Consider the following 25,964-nt stretch of genomic DNA (forward strand, 5'->3'; position numbering starts at 1 on the left):
CTCTGGTAGCTTTGGTTCTGGCATATCTTGGCTCAGTCTGAGTTTCCTTTCTGCCCGGCTCTTCCTCCCTCAGTTGTTCCAGCTGTTAGTATATACTCTCCTGCTCTTTGAGAAATGCCAAGAGATTGTCAAAACGCTTCTCTGGTGCCACAGCATTCCTCGTCATCAACAAAGACCAGCCATTCCTTCTTGAGGGTTTCTGGCAGCTTGCTCTTAATTGATTTCGTCATTAGTGGATTTCTGATAGCACCTGTGTCTCCGAGATCGCTCAGGTCTTGAAGCGCTTTTCCCACAGCTTGAATAAGTTCCACTATTTTACGTGGCTGATGTTCTCTGACAGGTGGAATCCTTTGAAGATCCTCCACTATTTCAATAGCGATAGCTGTTTGATTTCCAAACCGGTTATCCAGGACACAGAAAATATCCTCTGCAGTGTTATAACTTGTGAGGCGGAGGTCTCTTGTAGTCCTGTCCTCCAGACTGTCAAGCAATTGTGCCTTCCTCACCTCCCTCGATCCAGTGGGTTCACCTTGCTCTTGCAGTGCCCCCCAATCCTTCCTCCATCTGTAAAAGTCACACTTGTTCCCAGTAAACTTTGGAAGGCCTACAGGTCTTAACCTGATGGCTGGTGTGGAATGGTTGGTATTGGGAGCACTCGACCTTCTTTCAGCTTCCCCCTTTATCCTTGCTTGTATAAAGTCAGCCTTTCTAGATACCAGTTTGGGGATGTAGTGCTCGAGTGTTCTCTGGTGTTTCTGGAACCCCTCTCGTTCCACCAGTGGGACCCAACGTTCCCACCAACCATAGGACTCCTTTGCAGTCTCTACCAGTCTTTGCAGGTGGTCGAGCATGAACTCATATGCCTCTTGGCTGCTATCCGATGGTACAGTAGCAGCAACGAGATCAAATGCGCCCTCTGCCGACTGTAGGGAAGCAGATACCTCAACACTTCCATAGTTTGCCCACAAAGAGTCCTGAATGAGCTCCTTAACCTCTTTTAGTTTCTGCTCACACTCCTTTGCAGTCCTTGCCAGGTCGGCTATTTGCTGTTCAGTTAACACAGCTTTCCCCCCTGCGTCCAGCTCCGCCTCCAGCTCTGCAATGAGTCCAGCCTCCACATTGTCTGTTCCTGAGCTCCTCCCCAGGCATTTCTTTGTAATTTCTGGTGATCCTTTTAACAAGACGACAGAATCCTTGTTTCGTCGTAGTCCTCTCCTTTTTGAGGAGCTTAATTGATTTCTCTTGATCCGCCATGGTTCCTGAAGAGGTTCCAACAGGTGGAAATGCTGATGGTTCCTTGGGCTTCCTTTAGTAGACCTCTGTCTTTCCACAGGTTTACAGATTTCTCTTAAGTGGTTTTTCACTGTCAAGTTCCTCCTAATATTTTGTGCTACCCCACATGAAAAGGGATTTGATGCCTCCACCCCGAAATAAAGAACTGGATTCCACTCAGATCATTTTCCCTTTTTTTGGGGGGGGGGGGGGGGGGTTTCAGTTCTCAGCTTTCAGTTCGGTTTAGTTCAGGTGAAAAACCTTTTAACACAAACCCCCCTATTTTGACGATCTGAAACGCAAGTATCAAACCGCAAGTAACTTTGAGGGCGGGACTCCGGCTCGGTTGTTATTTTTCCGGCGGGATAAATTACAAATCTAAAATGGGTAGGTCCAAAGTAGCTACATTACTAATGGGTGTGGTTTGGGCGTAACGTGCAATAAACCAATCAGAGCGTCATCTCACATTCCCTTTAAGTGCAGCGCATGTTCCATGGCGGATTGCTATTATAACGGCGGATTTGCCAGGCGCACGCCAGGAGCGGTTCACAGCCAAGGAGATGAAGTGGAATAATATCACACTGCTGTAATTAGGAAAGATGGAGAATGAGTATGGATTATATTATTGAAGTATGCCTTTTAATCACTTTTGTACTTTTATACTTTTATTTGTTACACTACTGGAAAAGCCTGATGCAAAACCACTTTGATTGTTTAGTATTTCCCCTAAGATATAGAAGGAAAATGAAGCCCCAAAAGTGTTATTTTTGATGATTGGAGCTGGGTGTGAAAGAAGGCTACAAGATTAGGTTCCCACCATAGTAAACAACAAGGCGCCCAGTGTGCCTGGCCATCAAGGTCAGAGCAAGTTAAAAAAAAATAGGGGATTTCTCTTTGCACCGGTAACTTGAAGCCTCTAGAGAGAGAGACCAATAGAGTGTAAAATGAATTATGCATTTGTGATAAACAATATTGTACCAATAGAAAAATTACAGAACTGATAAGGTTTTGATATAAAATGTAATGTCCGGAGAATATTTCTCAGTCTGATTCTGCAGAATTTGGCTCACGTTTGAAAGGAATCACCATGTTTGTATTGGATTCTGATTAAACACTTTGCATCAAACTCTGGAAGTTTTTGTGCTGTTTTCAAACTTAGAAAAATTAACCCAAGGACTTAGTACTTTGATATTCTTCATCAGAGACCGACGTTCTAGTCAGGGCCGTAACAGATAGATAAGTGACATTGTATGGGAAAGGCAGAGCAGATTTCTCATTGCACTAAATTGCCCGCTCATGCTGCTCATTCAAATTCTTATTCTTATTTTTATATAGCCTACCCTATAGGGATGCGTATTTATAAGATTTTAACGATTCCGACTCCTTATATATTCCTGCTTATCGATTCGATTCCTTAACGATTCTCTTATCGATGTTCCCCTCTACAGCCATAGGTCTGTGCGTCCTGCACCCCCCCACACACACACTCGTTCTAAACGAATTTCTGAAACTGGCTTTGACTGGCTCTGAAATGAGCTAATACCTACCACCTCTAGGCCTCTGTTTTCAAAACAAAATCTAGTTGGAGATAGAAACTTTCAGTTTCCTTGTGTTCAAGCTTCTATTACTCAACACCAGTAGGACTTATAGGGGACCTAACAACAGGGGATCTGGATAAGAGCGTCTGCTAAATGTAAATGTAAATAACTTCAGTGTCACCTTTCAAAAGAGACCATTTACATGCATTTACTCCAAATGGTTCAACAAAAGCTTTCAATGTACTTTGGGTATGTTGTTTAGGCGTTTTCAGGCACATTTAACAGGACTATTAAAAGGTTAAACAATTAAAATTCTAAGTTTAATAATGGATTAAAAATCGATATGCTCAGTTTAATGTAGCCCTCTGGAAAGTAGGCTAGATGCTTAAGGTTTATAAATAGTATAAGTTAGAATAAATAAGTTCACAATATAATAAATAGCATTAAGGTTAAAAGTTAATTGATTTAAAATGTTAATTATTTGTTGTGTAATGTATTTGTGACAATGTTTTGTGAATGTATTTTATTGCTGTACTGTTTGATTATGAATTACATCTGAGGTCAAAGGACGAGGGGGTGGGTGGAGTGAGATGGACGTGAGGAGAACGAGGGGGAGAGGATAGCGACAAGTGATGAGAGGAAGGTTTTGACGGTGTGGTGACAAAAAAAAGAGTTTAGTTAAATGAGTTCGACTAGGACTTATTACTTTTGGATTGGGCGTAATCCTAGGACATTTGAGTGGATAACTCAACCGTTGGAGAAGTGGAGTTTAGCTGCTGGACAAGTGGCTAATTTTCCGGCTTAGACTAAGCTACCAAGCTAGCAGCTAGCTAACGTTTCAGTAACGAGTCTGTGGAACCGTGTCATCTGTCATATGCATCAGGTGACGCTACTATTCGATTCTTCTCTTCATCCGGCTCGTCTGTTGGTCTCCACCTGCTGCCGTCCTCCCTCCACTGTGTGTGTGGCTACACACAGACTCATTGAACGGTAGCATATATCATTTTTCTTTCTGCCCTCATGGAGAAGTAGCCATTTTTGTTTTCAGTTGCTACGAACCCAAGCGACGTTCAGGCCTGCACCGTTGAACTGGGGTAACTGTATTCATACTGTTTCATGTTGCCGGCTATTTTATTTTCGTTTGGGCCCATGGGTTGTACAGTCTTGAAATTATATGTCATGTGTATTTGAACCTTGATAACTGAATGACGGAATTGGTTTTCTAAGTAAATGATTCGTTTCTTTTAAACAGTTGTGTGTACTGCATTTGAGTTAAATAAGAAGCCCCTTCTAGATTATTTTAGTTTAATTCAGGTTAGCCACCTCTCATGATAGCCTAACCTGGCTAGAGAGGCGCTACATTAATAATGCGACACGCGAACGTTTGCTGATAACACACGCCACCCCGATAACGTGAAATGATCAATAAGATCAATACAAATGGGAGACGAGTGCCGGAGCTAAAATGTATGCTTCAAACGACGGGACAAGATAACTAGATTGCCTACACACAATAAAGTCAAATTGCTTCACACAGTAACAAGTGGTTGTGATAACTTTTGAGCAGTTTAGCTCTACCTTAGATAGTTAGAGATGAAGCGCGAACGTTAGCTGCGCTGCTGCATGCATCGAACACATGACGTTCCAGTAACTTCATTCCATGCTGTGTGTTCAAGTGCTTCTTCATATTTGTAGTATTTCCTCCCTTCGACAAAATAGACTTTTTACACGCGTTACAAGTGGCGTTGTTGTCATTTTGTCTGTGAAATACAACCAAACTTTAGAAAGCTTCTTCCTAGTTGCTATGTTTGCTGCAGTCTGTCTATGCGTGAACTTTTATAGTTTATTTAGACAGACGTTCGCGTGTCCCATTATTAAACTGAGCATATCGATTTTTAATCCATTACTAAACTTAGCATTTTAATTGTTTAACGGCACAGAGAATCGTTAACAGAATCGTTAAGGAATTTTGCTAACGGATTCACTCTACTACCCTATATTTTATTTTTTAAATTGTTTAGTTCTTGGAATTAGTTTAACTATTGTACTTTTTTACTTAATTTAAGACCCGTATATGTTTATTGTTTGCACCTTCCTGCCACAGTAAATTCTGTGTTTGTGTAAGATAGGCTACATGGCGAATAAACCGGATTCTGATGGAGAAAATTGCCACAATTGTTACAAATCATGTTCACATACATAGAGATTTCTCATGAAAATCTTTTTATAATCATTGAAGAAATGTAACACGCCATAAATCAAAACAATGTAACGCAGAAAGAAGACCCTCGCCAGCAGTGTGCACGGACCAAGCTTGCACCCTTAAAATAGCATCTGAATAATGCGCCATTGACTTTAGACCACGTTTTTCCTGGTCAGTGGCGGAATTGTTTTTCGGAAACTGCAAAATAGCACCAGGGAACATTTGCGCCGGAACACGCCTCCTTTTTCTCGCCCACGGGAGCGTAAGGTCATTTCGACGTGCGTCTGTGGAGGGAAAAGTCCGCTTTGCGTCGAGTGCAAACTAGGAATGATACTTGCGTCGTTGACAAAGTCAATTGCGCTGGGTGCAAGATCGGGCCCAAATACACATATTTAAATACACATTTTTCAAGATTTTTCCTGTTTTTAAAACACAAATACACATTTTTATCAGATGTTTCCCGTTTTTAAACCCAATATAACATTTAAAACTGTTACCATAGATCAAGAGCATCACAAGCATTACAGCCTCACTCATCTTAGTACTCTTAAAGTTTACCAAACACTCATTCCTTAAACAGCGATAAGCGGACGAATTTCCCCGGCAACACAGGGTTCAGTGACGTAAGAGTTAGTCGTCTGCCTGTGTGGCTACATCAGCGAGGAGGTTTCAGAGCTTAGTCTCCTTACCGCTTAGTTTCCTTAGGGCATCTCTTGCTGGCGACCGGCAGACCAGTCTCTCTCTTCCTCTCAACTCCTGCCGTTCGTCAACTAATGTTTACTTCCGACGTCTCCTTTTTAAAGCCCAGGGCGGAAACCCGGAAGGGCATTTAGGTTCCGCCCACTAATTGTGGGCGGAATTGTGGGCGCCCACTAATTGTCTCCACTTCAGTTTGACTTCACAGTTGCTCACTGCAATGCTGTAGCCTACGCGAGACACACTACAAAAACATCTACACAGCTGTTTAGGAAGTCAAACGGCGACAGAACATGTTCGGCACTCCCCTTACTTAAATCAAAAGTCTTTCAATAGGTGAAACTATCTGACTACTAACCTGAACTTCATTGCCACAGCCTAAACTTTGTCAATCTGTTCATGAAAATAATACATTTAAGCCTAAACCGTACAACGGAACGTTACATCGAATTCAACCAACGCAAACGCTACCAAGACGAACACAGCAGTAGAGTAGTACTGTACCGTAGTAGTACAATTTACCGGGGCAGCCTCTCCACAAAGGGCTATATCGCATTTTGCGTTGTTACTGACAATGATTGCTACCAGTGAGCTTTTTATGAATGAGCGATTTTCCACTAAATAAATGTCAAGCTTATTTACGTTTTAGGGGGCATATTTTCAGTTAGCAGATGGTACTGTTTGAATCGCAATTCCATCTTCTACTGCCAGTAACGTCTTAGAATAATCTTCAAAGGGGGTTCTTTATTAACCCTCGTGCTGCCTTCGGGTCACATGACCCAAAGGTTCATAACGAACCATCGTTTTTACCCAATTTTAACCAATACAAAAACAAATAAAAATAATTTTCTTTTAACCTTTGCAATGTGGGGGGTCTGAGACAGCCCTACGGTTAAAAGAAAATGCTTCACTTTGTTTTTGTATGCGGTAAAGTTGTCGCAATACGACGGTGGGTCAGAATGACTGATGGGTCAGAATGACCCGAAGATAACACAAGGGTTAAAGAATGAATGCAATATGAGTTGGCTAAATTCCTGAAAATATCACGAGAAGGCAAAAACTTCAAAGGACGTTTAAGTCATAGAGATTAGGTCAATTTTTACACCGGTCTGCCAAATGTATTCGTTTTGATTCAGCTATGAGGCTGCCTCTTGCAGGGGAAATGAGAAGACATCTATTTCATTCTACACTTCACTCGTATTTTGAGTTGTAAATGAGCAGCAAAAAAAAGATGCTTTTAAATCTATGTAATCTTTATAAATAATAAGTATGCATTTTTATATAAAATATACAGAAATATCAGTTGTAAAAATGTCATAAAAAAACTGACCCCTCTGCAACCGACGCAAGCAAGCACACCCTACAATTTCCCCAGAAATTGTACCCTCTCTAGTATAAAATTGGTTCTTCTAACTAGCTTTATTGATTTTTGTGTGAAAAGGCTTACTACAATGTTCAAGTTAGGAAGACATATTTATATGTTATACTAACAGTCGGCTAAATTCCAGCTAGGAAACAGCTATTTCAAAGTCAGGTGGCTGAGCGGTTACGGAATCGGGCTAGTAATCAGAAGGTTGCCAGTTCGATTCCTGGCCGTGTCAAATGACGTTGTGTCCTTGGGCAAGGCACTTCACCCTACTTGCCTCGGGGGGAATGTCCCTGTACTTACTGTAAGTCGCTCTGGATAAGAGCGTCTGCTAAATGACTAAATGTAAAATAAATGTTTTTGCAGAAATTGACACACATTTCCAGCACCGTTTTGTGCATACGCAACGTTTATAAATGAGACCCCTGAATGTTTATTTTCACTGATTCTTTTGTTGGTGATTTGTGAGAAGCTAAACTTTGATATCATATATGCCACTTCCCACGCAAAGGTTGTGATTTATAAAAAACAAACTTGATGGGAGAATGTGCGGTCCTCCACGCAAACTCTGACCCATCCGTAGGCCTACGCACATTTTGGAGACAGTGGGAATTGGCGACGCAGATGACCGTACTGTAGTCAGACTGCAGAAAGTAAATGTGGGAAGAACGTTTACTCGTAATATTTATATATTTTGTTTTCCTCACACGTTTTTTTCACTCAATGTCATTATCATGAAGATTACATCCGATTACAGATATCAAGTATCTCCAGCCCCGCTCAGCCTGATTAGCAACCGGTGCGTCGAAACCCTCCCTCTCCCGTTTCACCCCGCGACAGGGCCAGAGCCATAGAAAAAGAGAGTTGCGACACGCTTTGATCTCGCCGACACGTGATCACGTGGTTCATGTAGCTCGCTGTAGTTCCAAAAAAACCCACTGCTGTCAACCGGTTTGAATGGTTTTCAATGAAGCTGGCCAACGGAAGTCGCTTTCTCAGGCAAATGATGAATGAAACAGGCTCGGTTAAAGAAATCCGATATTCTGGCTATCTTCAGCAGACTCTTATCTACAAAAGGCTGTCCTCCCTGACGTGTTTGGTGTAGAATGGAGTGAAATACAACATTGTGAACACTCACTGCCAGTGAAACACAGGAAAAAAGTTAGCTTTTTTGTCACGTGGTTCCGGTAGCTCCCTGTAGTTAAACAAAACCCCCACTGCTGTCAACCTGTTTGAATGGTTTTCGGCGGGACAGACGGCAGCACCATCTCGATTCACGGACATTTTCGGTATATTAACACATAATGTCAATTGGTTACTGGTGTGTTGTATCATGTATGTCTGATACTTTATTAACATGTATGTATTACATGAACTTATATATAACGCAATATTGTGAAGTAGAGCTAGAAATGGCTATGCTAGCTACCATACTGTACAAACGGTACTGTACCATACTGTACATACCAAACAGTAGCCTAATGAGGACTATATTGTTCCACTTAACGTTTAACCTTAGACGGTTGAAGTAAATGGGTCTTGTTAAACGTTTTTTTATTCATCAGCCCACTTACAATTTAGCCTACCACATTAACAACACTTATATTTGTAGTACTTGATGCAAGTTGAATCTAACCATCATCACCAGCAACTGCTCAATTTAAGACAAGAAAGGAGTTTGGTAAATAGAACAGAATAAACAAGGTAACCAACTGCATTCAATAAAACATTTTATTGTACAATATGTCCTGTGTTCTTCCACTCCTTTTGTTTGTAGTGATCCGGTGATCTTCTGGCTATGATACATGTACAGCTAGCTAGAGTAAAAGTGTTGCTTACGTAGACCTACAGTCTAGCTCCAACTGCATTTAGAATCTAACAAGTTTACGATAAACTTTAACTTAAGCTGGCTGTATAAAATACTACTAATAACAATTGATATGTGGTGGTCAAAATATGAAAAAATTCAGGATTTTCGTGAATTTACCAGCTAACTTGCTTCTGACCACTTAATTTGCAATTCATTGTTGATAGCTCTACTAACTACGCTAATAAGAGCTATATATAGAAGACTTTGTATGCCAACGAACGCTAATAATTAGAACAAATTTGACAGACTATAAGCCAACTGACTTCTGGTTATGATACACATGCTCTCTAGCTAGCTTCAGTAAAAGTGTTGCTTATGTTAGATACTAGCTAGACCTATAGTCTAGCTCTAACTGCGTTTCGAATCAAACAAGCTATAATCTTACGATAAACTTTATCTAAAGCTAGCTATATGAAATACTACTAATAACAATTGATATGTGGTGGTGAAAAAATGAAAGATTTTCATCAATTTACCAGCTAACTTGCTTCGGAGACACTGAAAATGAATGGGGTTGAACGGTGGAAAATGCAATGTTTGGAACTACAGGTCGCATGTGACACGCTTTACTTCCGCATTCCTCGATAACAATGGGAGTCTATGGAAGTGTCGCAACTCTCTTTTTCTATGGCTCTGGACAGGGCCAACCAAAATCTTGCTACGCAACCCAGCCCCGAGATTTCACGGGTGTTCCGTGTTTGCGTGTCGTGAGCTTGAGTGTTGCTTCACTCAGTGTATCTGCGCCTCGTCCATTACTGGTTATAATGTTAGCAGAACTACTTGGTCGTTTCCTTCTCAGCATGAGAAATACAATGTGTGGCGTGAGAGCGTGTGAATTGGTTGAAATGCGTGAGAGTTGGCAGCCCTGCTACAATAAAAAATATATAGAGAGAGATATATAGAATTCCACCCGCCAAAGTGGCTAGTAAGACTGACTGCTTTACCACAGCCGAATTCTACCCGCATTTGGCAGGTGGATAATGTCATGCCCTGAATGGTGCTATATAAAACTGCGTTGTCGCTCTTTAGTAAGGACCTTATATGTTTGAGTCTTCTAGTTCTAGTAAATGCTTCTATATTACTCCTAACTATTATAGTTAGAATAGTTAGCATAACATTACATTAGCTAACACATGCAAATATAGCTGATGCTCCTCACAATGCTAGCTCTGCTTAGCTAATTTAGCTAGTGCCATATTGTTTTAACCCTTGTGCTGCCTTCGGGTCACATGACCCAAAGGTTCATAACGAACCATCGTTGTGTTTACCCAATTTTACCCAATACAAAAACAAATTAAAATAATTTTCTTTTAACCATTCCAATGTGGGGGGTCTGAGACAGCCCGACAGTTAAAAGAAAATGCTTCACTTTGTTTTTGTATGAGGTAAATTTGTCGCAATACGACGGTGGGTCACATTGACTGATGGGTCAGAATGACCAGAAGATAACATAAGGGTTAATATAATTATCTAGCTAGCTAATGCAAAGGGCTACATAGAGGCAAGCATAGCTCGAATTGTTCAACTAATTGTTTTGCCTCTTGCTCCTTTACAGTTGCATGCAGTGCAAATTCGTCGCATCCGAAGAAGTTCTTCAAAGACACCCGGGACTGCGGCATGGAATAGGAGCACACTGACCCAGAACCTCATTTTCTGGAGCCTTGTGACTCCACCTTAATTGAAGTACTGATGTTTAAAAACACAAACACAGGTTTGAGGTGGATCCCAAGCCACGGTGGACAACGAAAAAGGACCAATAAAGGTTAGATCATTTTTGTATGTCACAAAGACTGTACTAGTATAAATGCCATAATTTCGTCACAATGTCACTTATCTTAAACTGTGCATAGACTACCTTTCCTCCTCTGCCACGACCACAACCAGTGACTGCAACATCCCATTGTTGGCCAGATTATCCTACCACCGTCACACGGCCTAGCACTGTGTCCCTGGGAAATTATGGTAAAGTAATGAATGACCGTTTATGACAGTGACAATAATTGTATGAGCCATGGCTCATGTTTATGTTTTGAAGCAAAACATAAACATAAAACTGTTGTATCACCAGGGGCCTGTACTACGAATCCAAATTTGGCATTAGCGAGGTAACTTCAGGTTCAACCCAGGGTTTTCTGTACTACGACGGTGGATCACTTGTTACCGGGGTAGATCACCATGGTAACACATGCTGAACGCCTAACCTGGTCGGGAGCAGGTTAAGTTGGAGATCAGAGATCAACCGGTATAAAAGCCCCGCCCACTAACTAATTCTTGAGGATAATGCCATCACCTTTCATAGAAGATCCTCTGGAGCTTGGTGCGCGGATAGTGAGAGGTGCGCTCAGAAGAGCCAGAACATTTAGAGACTGACAAAACCCTTTTGCATTCCCTCATGAGTATCTTTATTAAAGATATAGATTCTCAGCAGAGGGAATTACGTATCTTTGCCAGCTTCTTGAGTCGTATGTTGCCAATGCGACACATCGAAGCCGTGCGCTCACAGTCCCACATAATATACCGTTTCATTATTTCGCTACCTACTTTTATAGTGTGGGTGATGCGGAGAACCTGAGCAAGAACACGGTCTGCCGCGCAATTTGCAAAGGATTTTCTTCAATGGCTGTTGCCACCATATTCTGATTAATGGAGTGTTGAAAAAGAGATGTCCAAAGTGCCCTTTGTAAAAACTTTGGACTCTAATATGTTGACAAAATGTTACAAGGATTTTAATGTTCTGATTTCCGTTCTGGAAATGTATGCACATTATATCACATTTTACAACTTAATGCATAATTTGCTCATTTAAACATACATTTACAGGAAACTAGTAATGAAAACAATATCTGACCTAATATTAGTTATCAACTGGGGCGGTTTCATGTTGATATGTTATCCCTATTCACTGGAGTGTCTCCCCTTAACCCATTCTGTTTTCCTTGGGTTGCTTTCCGCCTTTTTCTAATAATTTCCATATCAGAAATGTGTGTTTCTTTCAACCAAAACATTTCAAACCAAAAAGAACAATGTGTATGGTACCATACAATGCTCTTCACAAGTTAAATAAATGATCATTTCACTACTTTCATTGAATTTGGATGTTTCATTCACTTTTAAAGCATTTTTCAAAAAGAATAAATAGGAAATTGAAAGAAAGAAATGGTGAAACCCCCCACAAAAGACTCAAAAATGCACAACAAAAATGCCACAAAAAGGTATAAAAAGACCAAAACGTAGAAAAAAGTTTAACAAATACATCTTTGTGTTCTCCCTTCCCTAGGAACACAGAAAAGCCAGCCTTGTTTTTTTTTATTAAAAGCCTCTTATACTCTATATCGAGCTCCAGGGTTCTTTTATACAGGGCACTCACATTGTCTGCTCCAACCTGAAACAAATAAATAACATTGTCCCTTTGCAAGGCACACTTGGAGAAAGTTGAAGGTGTCCATTTGACTACTGTGTTTCAAGGTTCATTGCTTATAATTTGTGTCTTTGTCTTGGCCTTGAAGTGGAGGCCCTAGGCTCAGGGGGAGGAAGACATTCCTCTTCCTGCTGAGTTTAACACCATAGCAATTTAATCAATTGAGTCATATTTGAAATGAGCACTGTAAGGACTTGTGTCTCATGTTCAGACCACCACTAGCAAGTCATTACAGACACTTCAATCACAGCCTCACGTTCACACACTCGTACCATCTGTGTTGCAAGTGGTAAATAAAACTCAAAAGTGTACCCCCAAAATGCAAGCAGACACAGTTTCCTGATCATCTAAGACCTCCACTTGAGAAAGTAAATGCCATATTTGATCATATTCAGCAGCGACATATGGCATACATACTGGCGTATGACTATTACTTTCACTGTTACCTCTGTATGGCACAGTGGGACAACAGTGGGTGGTGGCAGCAACACCACTGTATTTCCTGTCACTGCAGAGAACAGTATCACATTTCACTCCTACAATATTCATAAATAATTGTTGAATGAACATGGTCACAGATTACTTGAAACATACATATGCTTGGGTTTCCGAGGTGCTGCCCCCATCCACTCCTTCCATCATGGCGCGACCCTGATAGCTGGAGAGGGCCAGCTCCTCAGCAGGAGTGAAGTCCTGTGGAGGAGGGCCCCCCAGTTTTCTTTGCCTTATTTTTCTTCCTGTTGTCTGCAAGCAATTTCATTGTTCTATAGGCCCTTTGTAGCTATACCAATATCCTACAAAAGGGACTGAAAGGCAATTCAGCCTTGTACTTGTTGGCCTTAAAATATGTGCAAGTATTGCCTACTGCTACTTACCGTTTTGAATTATGGTTTTATATTTATTTTTTATTTCCTCTCACGATCTTTTGCCACTGCCAGGGTTGCAACTAAAATAATACAGCAACTAAAGTTTAACTTATGGAATGTAGCTTACGCATTTACAGCGTCTGCTATTTTCTGCCAGCTTGGCAGCAGCGACTTTGTTGATTTTTGTCTGTATTATATGTCTGTATTCCTGATATGTTTGTATTACAATATTTCACGCAGGAGGAGTAGACAAAGTTTGGACGATTATTGTTGTCTCCTCCTGCTTGAAATATGCGGCTCTTGTTTTGTCCATGTTTGCGATTGGACATATGGTGCAAACACCGCCCCTTTATGTGAACGCGCACGTCTCTAGATTGGAAAGATCTGGGTTGAGTTAGAGAGTTGATAACCGCCGTCGTGATACCACTTATCGTGATTGCGATTGTTACGCTTCGCGTAGCCGGGTCACTGAAAGTGATCCAGAGCATGTTGATCTTGATTTGTAGTACAGGCCCCAGGGGTCCTAAAGCCGGTAGCTCATTGTCAACGCCACTGGTTCTGGGGCTGTGTAGCAGGCACGGGTGCTGCGTGAAATCGACAGGTATGTCTGCTCAAAGGTTTCTTTAAGTTTTTCCGTCACTGACGACTAGTTTGCTAAGTGGCCACTTTAAATATTGAATAGGAAGGCAGACGTTGGCGGAGCCGCTGTATGTCGATGTGCGTGTGGGGGGAGTGACGCCGTGTTGTTGTTGTGCGTAACAAGGTACGTTATTAAACGTAGCCGCGGTCTTGTACTATTCTGGTTGTAGTATAATATGGGTAAATCATGATGTAGTGTTTATGTATCCTTTACCAGTGTTTGTATTATATGCTTGTAGTGTCAGACCCTCGCAGCTACACAGGAGTGCTAGTTGCTGTTCTCTTTTTCTTTTGTTTTATGTGTGTTTGATGCATTGGTGCCGCTCATAGATTCTTTACTTTATTGTGTCGGCTTAAGTTACTCTAGCCTATTGGACTGTGTCCATATAGGCCTATGTTATTATTATTTTCTTTATCTGGAGACCAACTCCACTGTTGTGTAATATTTATTAATAAAGATTATTTTTATACTTTCTCAAGAACAAACGGTGCAATAGCATTATTGAGTTCCCCTTGCTCCGATATGATTTAGCCCACTTCAAGGGGTGGCGTAGTCAACTGGCCTGAGAGGGCACTACACACACAAGGTACTTTTTGCCACAAAAACATTGTAAGCTTCTCAGACATCCCAACCTGCAGAGAGGTGGACAAGTCAGCCTACATACGCATATTATTTTGTTCAGTAGTTACCAAAAAAAACTTTTTGTGGAGCTCCGCAATCGCTTTGGTGAGTCTTTCCATTTATTTAAATCTTCCTCAGCATTGTATTGAACTATTTTGTGACACATGAACCACGTGACAACCTAGCTTCCTGACACTCTGTTGACGCAACTCTTTTTTAATGTAAGAGAAGAGCCCACATGATCACAGTAGGACTACGTACAGCCCAACGCAGACACTACATCAAAAAGGCGGTGAGTATGTTGGTCCCATAGTCAAAAAAGAGTGGGTATGTTGATGCCAACCAATAGCATGGAACCATAGATGGTCCAAATGTCTAAAGACGGCAAAATGTGTCATCTGTACGCGAATGTCAAATTACACGTTCACGAGTTCAGTAAACACACCCTAGATTGAATAGATAGCTTTTATTGAAGCAGAGCTGGTAGCAGAGCCAAGCCCGATGGTGGAGGATGCTGGTAGCAGAGCCGAGCCTGGAGCGGTTGGTGGAGGCCGGTAGCAGAGCCGGGCCTGGTGACCGGGCATGGACTCGGGGTGTGGCGGAGAGTCCTAATGGGTCACGGCCGAGCAGCAGCTCCCCAAAAGGAACAGACTCACCTACGGGCTGCAGCGAGGCTGATGCAAGCCTGACTGTGGTGAAGGTCGGGGATGTTGGTCCTGACGTATGAGCGGTATGCCTGGGGAGGACCAGCGACCCAGGAGCTGGATGGTGTGGTCAGCAACGCCCTGGCTGGAAGCAGAGGAGGCCGTACCGATCCTGAATGAATGTGCGGAATAGTGTGAAGGGTCAATACCTGATTTGGCGAGGATGATGGTGGAACCAGAAGCGGGAGGCAACATGTCCTGATTCTGTGAGGAATGGTGGGCTGGAGGGGAGGGCATGGCTTCTTGGTTTGGAGAGAGCCATATTATCCAGGGACTCGTAGGGGCTGAGGGTAGAGTTAAGGCAGAAGAGGAAGATCGGAACAGCTGGCCGGTTCTGATTTGCTGCGTTTTAAGGTGAAGATGAATTTGGCTGGGGAATGTAGTGTGATGCCAGAGACGCATGGGTGAGCGTAGGGGTTGAAGGTGGACGTGAACTCAAGCACCTCAGGGAGCCAAAGAAGGCCAGGAGGAGCATGGCCTCTTGGGTGGAATCGGTGGAAGGGGAGGAGTAGCCAGTGCGCAGTGTGTATGCAGGCGGCTAGCAGGTCGGCAGTGAGGGGGAGCCGTGCAGAGGGAGAGCAACTTGCAGAAGAAGTTGATGAAGCCGATGCTGCCAAGGTACAGGATAGTGGAAGTGCGGATGAAGAGGTCTATGTGTGTGTGGAATAAAGCTTGGAAGATGGCCTCTTGGGTGTGGAGTGAAGGTTGTGGAGGGGTGCCGTCATGGAATGATAGTACAGGAAAACGGAAGATCCGGAAATAGGAAGTGGTACCCCTCTTGTGCCAAGAGGCAATTTCTGGATGGAGAGATGGGAGGGGGAGTTAGTGTAATAGCTAGGAGGGGCTGGTAGAGAACAGAGCCTGATGCAGTGAGGTAGAGGCTGGTAGCAGAGCCAAGCCTGTTGTGGTTCATCAAGGCTGGTAGCAGAGCCAAGCCCGATGCAATGTGGTAGAGGCTGGTAGCAGAGCTGAGCCCGATGCAGTGAGGTAGAGGCTGGTAGCAGAGCCAAGCCTGTTGTGGTTCATCAAGGCTGGTAGCAGAGCCAAGCCTGATGCAGTGTGGTAAAGGCTGGTAGCAGAGCCAAGCCTGATGCAGTGTGGTAGAGGCTGGTAGCAGAGCCGAGCCCGATGCAGTGAGGTAGAGGCTGGTAGCAGAGCCGAGCCTGATGCAGTGTGGAGGCTGGTAGCAGAGCCGAGCCTGTTGTGGTTCATCAAGGCTGGTAGCAGAGCCAAGCCTGTTGTGGTTCATCAAGGCTGGTAGCAGAGCCAAGCCTGTTGTGGTTCATCAAGGCTGGTAGCAGAGCCAAACCTAATGCGGTGTGAAGGAGGCTGGTAGCGGAACCAAGCCTGTTGTGGTTCGTGGAGGCTGGTAGCAGAGTCAAGCCTGAGGCTGGTAGCAGAGCCAAGCCTGTTGTGGTTCATGGAGGCTGGTAGCAGAGCCAAGCCTAATTCAGTGTGGGTGGTGGAGGCCGGTAGCAGAGCCGAGCCTAATGCAGTGTGGTGTAGGCTGGTAGCAGAGCCATGCCTGATGTGGTTGGTGGAGGATGGTAGCAGAGCCAAGCCTGATGCGGTGTGGGGGCCTTGCGCCAGTGGAGATGAAGGGGGGCCGATAGTGAGGAAGTCGTCCTGGAGATGGAGGAGGAGGGGACTCAGTGAGGAGGATCCAGCGGAGTGCTTCAAGAAACACGAAGATGCACGGCCTGCTTTTGCATACAATGCCAGGCGGACAGCAAGCAGTTTGAGTCCTGCCAGTGAACCCCAAGAAAACCCAGAAAGGCGGGTGGATGGGAGGGCCTCGAACGCGGTCCCAAGGCCCGCAGGCCGGGTGGGTCGAGGGAGCAGGAGGAGCGAGAGTGGGTCCCGCCGCAGAAGAGCATGCACAGAGGCTCCGGCAGGCAGACAAAGAGCAGCCATCGAAATCGCGACGGACCACCAGGGTCAGTGCCCGCGGGTCCGGACAGGAGGGGCTGCAGGGAGGGGCAGGGGAAGGAGGGCCGGAGGAGGCAAAAGGGGGCCAGGCGGGAGCCAGGGGCGGGGGCCTGGACCGGACGGGAAGGAGAGCGAGAGAAGGGCGGACAGTGAAACCCGACAACAGAGGAGGACAGGGCCACGGCATTGGTGCGGGGGGCAGCAACCCGGGACGGGAGGAGAAGGACGGCCAGGACCACGTAACACCCCGGGGGATGGCAATCCGGAGGGAGGCAGACACGGGGGGGGGAGGCCCGGAGGCAGAGGGGTCCACGGAGCGGGTAGCGCCGCTGGAGGCGCATAGGCAGGGGCGACAGGGCCCCGTCAGGAAAGGCAGCAGCCGGGGCGGGCAGGATGGCCGGAGCGGAGCCACCTGCAGAAGGGAAGGCACAGGGCGAGGGCAGAGGGGCGCAGCCCTGAGGGGGCAGGGTCAGACCGGAGCGAGCAGGGGCAGGAACAGGGGTGGGGTCGGAGCGCCCCGGGAGGCGACGAACGCCGCAACGGCAGGAAGGCCGGCAAGGGCAGTAGCCGGGGCAGGAGAACAGGGGGCATGGGCTAGGCAAGAGGCAGGAACCTGCCGGGCGCGGCCCGGCGCCCGACAGCGGGAGAGGCAGGCCAGGAGCGGGCAGGGCACCGACGGGATGGGCAGCAGCCGGAAGGTCCAAAGCGGAGCCGCCTATGAGGATAGCGGCCCAGAGGGAGGGAGACACAGGGAAAGTCCAGGAGGCAGGAGCGGGTGGGGGGAGGCGCGTGGCCAGCGTGAAGGCGGAGGCAGGAGCGGGCAGGGACCCAATGGGAAAAGGGCATCAGCCAGGGCAGGGGGGGCATCAGGGGGGGATCCACCTGCAGGGGGAAAAGCACAGGACACGGACAGGGAGGCGTGGCCCGGAGGCGAGGAACGCCGGGAACAGGGCAGGAAATCAGCGAGGGCGGGAGCCCGAGGCCGGGGCAGGGAGAGGCGGGCGAGGCAGGGTGCAGGAACCCGTGGGGCGCGGCCCAGCGCCCGGCAGCAGTAGAGGGGCAGTGTGGGGGGGAGCGGGGAGGTACGCCCGCCCCCAGACTCCCCAAAACGGAGGGAGAACAGCCTGGCCTGAAACGGATCCCGAGCCCAGAGGAGGTGCTGCAGGCTAGCGACGGTCCAATCTGAAGGCAGCGCCGGGAGGCCCGAGGTGTACAGGTGCCACGGAGCAGGAGATGGGGGGCCATCCGGAGCAGCAGCCTGGGCGGGGGGGGGTCAGCCGGAGTGGAGCCACCTGCAGGGAGAAAAGCACAGGACACGGTCAGGGGGGGGGGCGTGGCCCGGAGCAAGCGGGGCCAGGGCCGGGACAGAGCACGCAGGTGCAGGGCAGGGGGGCACCAAGAAGCCGAGGAACGCCAGGAACAGGGCCGAGGGGACAGTGAGGGCGAGAGCCAAAGATGGGGCAGGAGGAGGCAGGGGGCGGGAACCCACGGGGCGCGGCTCAGCGCCCAGTAGCAGGAGAGGGCGGAGCGGCGAGTGGGTAGGCGTGCCGCCCCCCCGGACTCCCCGGAGCAGAGGGCGAACAGCCTGGCCGTCAGACAGACCGGCGGAATGGATCCCCCGAGCCTGGAGGAGGTGCCGAAGGCCGGCGACGGTCCAAACCGAAGGCAGCACCGGGAGGCGTGGAGCGGGCGGAGCCAGTCGCCGCGAAGCAGAGGACAGGGAGCAGCGTGAAGAGCCGGCGGAGGAGGCGAGGACGGGAACGCCGAGAAGAGGAGGAGAATCCGGGGCCAGCACGGGCAGCCGACCGGCCCGGGAGCGACACCCGGAGCGATTCCAGGTAGAAGGCCCGGTAGGCGGAGACCACGGGGGACGGCCAGGCCGAGGCCCGGGACCAGGAGGTGGAACCGTGGGACCCAAGGAAGCAGAGGAGCCCGGAGCAGCACCACTCGGGTACGCGGCCAGAACGCCTGGGGCAGGACCGCGGGCGGGCAGGCTGATAGCAACAACAGGGTGCACGGAAGGTCGAAGTGACAACAACATGCTAGCACAGGGACCAGAGGAATGGAAGATACTTTATACAGAACTCTTAATTGACCATGGGGAGTTTGGTCGCATTCTTCCGTGCTTTACTGGGCTGATGCGTATTAGTTTGATTGAAGAACGAGTCATGGTGTGCCACCTTCCTCCCGAACTTTAGTTAATCCTTTCAGGCCTAACTCCATTTATTGCACATTTGACCTTCCATAGAAATGTTCACCTATAACTGCAGGCGTTCATGTCAGGTGTAACTTACCTTCACATATGCGGCTGGAGCAACTTATTAAACAGCTCCAGGTGCTTCCTGAACGAGTGTCCAATCAAAATTAACTTGTTTAAACCAAGTGTATTTCTGACCCAATTGGCATGCCAGAATGAGGAGCTTATCTCTCAGCTGCTCCAGCACAGACCGTAAAAAGAATGGACGGTATGCTCTGAAAAGTGAAGCCAAAACATCTCGATCGCCCTCTGGTGGCTGGCTCTAGTATAGGTCATATGTCCGGCCCCCTCCATGTCAGCGGATGGGACATGAGCCAAACAAAAAGTGCACGTCAAACTCTTTATTTCTAAAGATGGTTTCTGTCATTTTAGGTAGTTCTTATCACGCTGATGTCGGCTAAAGTGCAAATTATTCTGATCAGTTTGTTTTCAATTGGTTATTTGACCATATAAAAATGGGTTAGTGTGTGCTTGCGATTGGGTCAGGCGAGTGTATGGGTGGGACCTTGATACCGCGGCTCCACCATCCGATCACTACCGTACCAACTCTGGCTCCAAATGACATCACCAGCGCAAGATGGCAGCACCCGTATCCGGGATGTTTTGGCTTCATTTTTGTACAGTGGGAGGTAGCGGAGATGCTTCGTCCATTCTTTTTAGTCAGTAGGTATGTTTGACATTGTCTGCGGCTGGATGGACCGATCTGCAAGAGTGACCACTTACAGGGGAAGGAGTTGAAAACGGAGCTGATAAGTCAGACATTTTCTGGTTTGAAATAGCCTTGAAACAGGTTGTTGCTCCCACTCACTTGACATTACAGAAAAAAACTTGAAACAAAGCAAGCAATTTGGATTCACTGTGCCACCACACTGTGATCAACTTTTATTGTATTAATTTCATGGGGCCCAAAATTCCTGCCGGGCCCCTGGCTCCGGTCATAGGCGATTCTAGGTTTTAAAACTGGGGGTGCAAAGGGTAGTGAATTATTATTTTTGCTTACAAAAAACATGCTCAACATTAATAGTAGATCTTAACATTTTTATTCATTCATTAAAGTACAACAAACCAGGATAGAACATACAACTCCCATACAATCCCAACAAAGGCACCCTGCACCCACGGTAAAATTGCCTTTGGTTCCGGTTCCATCACCAGTTGAAAACCTAATGAAGAAATAACTTAACTTATTACAGTGGTGGCCTTGCAAGCCGGCCTTTCTGTAGGATTGGCCTAGTCTATAGCCACAAGATGGTAGTACTGGTCCACTTTCACATTGTGGAACAAGTGGCTGTACTCTTCACCTGGCTCCCCAAATCTACAGTCATATTCCTTGTTTCCATGAAAAGCATCTATTTGCTTGACATATATGGCGGTGAAGTTAACTGTCTCCCTCTGGAAACACACCTTGCACAACAAGCTTTGTACACATACTCAAATAAAGTGTATCTGACAACAAGGGCCTGACTCGGCAGCCAGCACATACTGCACTTTGAATAAGAAGAAAAACGTTTTCTATAATAATACTGCTCCATATGGGGTTGGGTGGCCAGGACAATTAAATAGGCGTTGAGGGGATCAGCAGCTCGTTGGAGCAGCATAATGGCCTGGCTAGGAGAGGGAGGGGACAGGTATTGTCCAGAGGTGCACAAGACGGAGAGAGCCACTACCACCTGCACAATGGTCCTTTCAGACCAATGTGTCCCTAACAGAAGGGGATCGAGAGGGTGAGTGGTAGAAAGGAACAGAGAGAAAAGGGGGTACAGAGAAAGAATGAGAAGCGTCCTGCCTCTCTCTCCTTGACTCCCAGTAACTACTGAGCCTTCCACCGTGCCACACTGTAATTATGCTTTTTGCCTTGCCCTCTGGTTCTGGGATCTGCCTTTTCACCTCCTCCCTGTCTCCTGCCACCCCATCATCTAAAACGCTACACCTGTCTGACCGACCACACCTTTTTACCTCCCTGTCGTGGGTGGGGCTTTGATCTGTAAACCCAGATTCCCGGCCGGCCCTCCACACCTGCCCTCACCTGTAGACCAGGTGGATCCTGGTTACAGAGCGACAAAAGTTTATAGAAAACTATAGAAAAAAAAGTTGACCACCTGTCCTTAAGATAGTAAGGTGCAGATTAGGTACATGTTTGTGTAGTAGTACAAATTGTAGGATTAGTCAATCATAATACTGGCAGTACTGAGTATACTGGAATTGCAGTGGTAGTAATAGCAGCAATAGTAAAAACAAATGGTAGGAGTGGTTGTAGATTTAATAGTAGTACGTGTGTTAGTAGTAGGTATGAGTTATACATTTACATTTTACATTTAGTCATTTAGCAGACGCTCTTATCCAGAGCGACTTACAGTAAGTACAGGGACATTCCCCCGAGGCAAGTAGGATGAAGTGCCTTGCCCAAGGACACAACGTCATTTGGCAGAGCCGGGGATCGAACCAGCAACCTTCTGATTACTAGCCCGCTTCCCTAACCGCTCAGCCACCTGACTCTTATACACATTTATTAATAGCAAATAAAGAACAAGTTAATACCCATGGCACCAAACATTAATGAAACACTGAATCTTCTAAATGCAGATTCCAACAAAAGTGAAGTAACATCAAATTAAACCGGAACCCTGGTCAGCTTCAAAGTGCCGCCTGTCTCATATGAGGCCCGTCTAGTTCAAACACTGCTGGCAGGCCTGTTCAGAAGTAGACGATTAACCTGTGTTTAAAGTGCAATGCGTGGGAGTCTTTGATTACATTTCTCTGCTATCTGCACATGATCTCCTCATTTGCATATAAGTGAAGCAGAGAACCAAGAGTAACCCCAATTTCATCACATCTCTGTATCAATTTAATTGTTTTAAGTGGACCTGTGTTTTAAGTGGTCTCTACTGGCCAGTTATGTGATGCTACATTAGTTCCAGAATTCTCCTCACCAGTTATGTTTGATGGATATGTTATATCTTATGTAACATTTAGCAAGGGCCAACGCAATATATTACATACAGGAACATGACATTCAGTGTTGCATGATAAAATAGGTCATTTGTCTCATAAACTTCTGAGTTTGGCAAACAGTGCTTTCATGGTCCTGTGGTAGATGTGTAGCTGGAGAGACCAGGACCCTGTTAGTCAGTTATACTTTAGTGTGGGGGTGGGTACCAGAGATAAAGCATTTGAAGAGGTTGCAGGTTTGATCTCCCCCACCCCACCTCCTAAGTTCTGCTCTGGATAAAAGCAGTTAAATGAATGTATTATGAATACAACGAATGTCCCCAAAGTACACTATAATCTGAGCCGTAATACGTGGGTGGGGGACTGCACATGAAGAAGGGGGGGGGGGTCTTGGTTGTGACAGTATGCTCACAACTTCACTACAGTTGTACTGTACAGGAGCCATGTGCTGTAGGAGAACTCGAGCCCTCGTATTGAGTTCCCTGTCTGTGTGTCCTCCCACTCTTTCCTCTCTAAGAATGGCATTCCTCTGAGCCATCAAGGCTTGCCCATATTTACAATTAAGTCCAGTCATCTATTATTTTCACACACAGATAAGGAGATGGAGGGAGAGACAAAAAGTCTGTCTTGTATGTGTCATCTTTCATGGCTGAATGCGACACATTTGGCATATTTCTGGTTGTGCAGCTAAAGTGAGAATGTCACTGATACTTCATCTTACGTTTCCTTGTAATCAGTCTAAAGGGAAGTTTGCCGATTTTCCCACAGTTCAAGGACAATGTATCCAGTCTTGGCAAGTATAACAGTGTTACCCTCTCTCTCATTCCCTCCCTCCATCTAGACTCCCTCTTCTCTGCAACCTTCTGGCTTTGGATATTATCCAAAATTCTCTCATCACATGAAGGTCATGTCCTGGTCTAAAGTGTTGATAGGGTGTATGAAATGCCTTTGCCGGTTCCCAAGGTGACAGGATGTTGTGGTTTTCTAGTTTCGGTTTCGCCTCACTTACACGCCACGTCAGTCATGTGATACTTTGTAGATCACAGACATGCAAGAACTGGGACTGGTGTTGGGTCTGTGTGCTGTGCTTCTCGAAATATGGATTGATTTCATTCAATAACAGACTGATTAATTTATTGATTCTATTTGGATTCTGAAGATGTGCCATAGGATCCAGTAAACAGACCACACAGGCCATTGTCATGTTTACACAGTGGATATACTCTAGTTATTTGTTCACACACCAGCGCTGTTTTGCTTGCTGGAGGGGGTTTCCAGAAGAAAACATGGAGCAGGGTCTTCAGTTCTCTGACAAACCTAAGTTCATTATTGTCACTGTCAGTCTCACAGAGATCAACATCTGGCCACACTGAGGTTAGAGCACATCCCACAGATCTCGAAAAATTATGTTGTGTGTGAGGGGAGTGTGTGAGTGTGCATGAGATAGAAAGAGATAGACACAGTGTGTTAGGTTAAAGTATTATGTCTGTGTCTGTAATAGAGGGAATGCGTGAGGGAAAGGTATTGTGAGTGTGTGTAATAGAGAAAGGGAGTGTGAGGCAAAGGTATCATGTGTGTGTGAGGACCAGAGATGTGGTTCACACGCTCCGCAGTACCCTGTGGGTGTCATTAGTGTCAGTGTGGTGGCAGTGTTTGGGGGAAGTCCCCTGAACTCTCAGATGGCATCCCTTTTCCCATGGAGTCACCTCTGTCTGCTACTTCGCCAAAACAGTTAAGGTTACATTAACAGTCAAGTAACTATATCTATACTATATTGGAAGGACTCTCTGTCTGTGTGGTTTTATAGTGGAATTTCAGGGCAATGAGTGTCCAATGATTATCTCGAACCGGGCACTGTGCAAAGTTATAATTTTGCAGGTGTTCGTTTCAGAACCCAAAGACGTACGGTGTCGCGTTCGATGTTTTTTGGATAAGCGCCTCGAGATCCCCAAAAATTCATTTGGCGCCAATTTTGTGATTGATCCCTTTCAGCCATTTTGAGCTGGCACTATACATAGCTTTAGCTTTGAGCTGCACTATAGGCTACACAGTGTTTAGCTGAGCTCCACTGAGCGCTTGCACAACTGATCTCACGTGACAATGTGAAGTTGAAATGATGTGTGTTGCTCTAATGATGAATTTTATTGTCCTATAAAGTGCATCGCTTTCTGTGACAAACTCATTAAAGACGAGCGGACTGCGAAAGATTGAAAACACCAATACGGCCATGTGAGCAGGGTTTTCTTTATGGATGAAATACTGGCTACCCAACTAAGATAAATACAACACAAAGTGGATACTTTTTTTCAGTATAGCTGGAAGGTTACTACGCAAGCATGTTTTTGGGGGTATACCGTCATTTAGAAGCTAATTTTCGTATCGCTTTTACAACACTGATACTGCCAGGTGAACAGTGCTGACTGCTGGCATTGAACATTGAATCACCTACTTAAAAAGGATTTCTTTATGGATAAATTGTTGGCTAGCTAACAGAAAGACAATATAAAGTGGATACTTTATTTGGTGTGCTTGCCTTCGGCAAGAGCACAACCTTTGTTTTCTCACATATATATTTAGGATTCCTCCTTAAGGAGGAAACTTATTGTTATTGGCCGGGTTTCCCAGATTCGTTAAGAAGCTCTTAACGAATCTGGGAAACCCGGCCATTGTTAGTTTTATTATTGGTGGCCAAGCCGCGAAGCGGCAAAGCCACTTAAGTGTTTCTACCTTTTCTTATTGGTGGACAAGCCGCGAAGCGGCGAAGCCACTTAAGTGTTTCCAGCTTTTCTTCTTATTGGGTGTGCTCAAGCCTTCGGCGAGAGCACAACCTTTGTTCTCTTACATATGTATTCTAAGAACGCTCCTAAGAAGCTCTTAGCGTTAAGAGCTTCTTAACGAATCTGGGAAACCCGGCCATTGTTAGTTTTGTTATTGGTGGCCAAGCCGCGAAGCGGCAAAGCCACTTAAGTGTTTCTACCTTTTCTTATTGGTGGCCAAGCCGCGAAGCGGCGAAGCCACTTAAGTGTTTCTACCTTTTCTTATTATTATTGGTGGACAAGCCGCGAAGCGGCGAAGCCACTTAAGTGTTTCCAGCTTTTCTTCTTATTGGGTGTGCTCAAGCCTTCGGCGAGAGCACAACCTTTGTTCTCTCACATATACATTATTATTAGGATTCCTCCGTGAGGAGGAACCTATTATTATTTTAGGTTTTATTATTATTCTAGTACCATGGGAGTCAATGGCAGCCCCTAGAACCATACGGTAGCTTTTTGTAAAATTTGGCACACTCATTAAGGACAGTCCCTTCTATACTTACACCAAGTTTCATTTCTCCCATTAGACCACTCTAGCGCCACCAACGGGTCAAGGTTGGACTTTTGTTTACACACGCAACTTTTGAACCGTATGACTGATTAAAAAAAAAGAGGTACCATTGGATTTCCTGGATCAAGACGAGTTCAACTTACCCTATGACGTCAATTTCCAATTATATAGATTTTCCGCCATTTCCGGTTTTATCAAAAACCTTTGAAAGCCTACTCCTCCACAATTTTTTTTTCCAATCTTCCCCAGAATTGGCACACATCATCGTCAGAGCAACCCTCACTCAGGTATTACTTTTATATTTGATTTTC

General features: G+C 45.6%; 1 long non-coding RNA gene across 1 annotated transcript in view; it reads left to right on the plus strand.

Annotated features, from left to right (window-relative positions):
* The first annotated feature begins 3,440 nt into the window (after window positions 1-3,440).
* Window positions 3,441-25,964, plus strand: part of LOC136942455 (uncharacterized) — a 35,217-nt gene continuing 12,693 nt past the window's right edge. Inside the window, exons 1-2 of the long non-coding RNA XR_010876599.1 lie at window positions 3,441-3,904; window positions 10,501-10,707. This is a non-coding gene — a long non-coding RNA (uncharacterized lncRNA). The remainder of the gene's footprint in view (window positions 3,905-10,500; window positions 10,708-25,964) is intronic.

The sequence above is a fragment of the Osmerus mordax genome, chromosome 4 (assembly GCF_038355195.1).
Source record: "Osmerus mordax isolate fOsmMor3 chromosome 4, fOsmMor3.pri, whole genome shotgun sequence".
Classification (NCBI taxonomy): Eukaryota; Metazoa; Chordata; class Actinopteri; order Osmeriformes; family Osmeridae; genus Osmerus; species Osmerus mordax.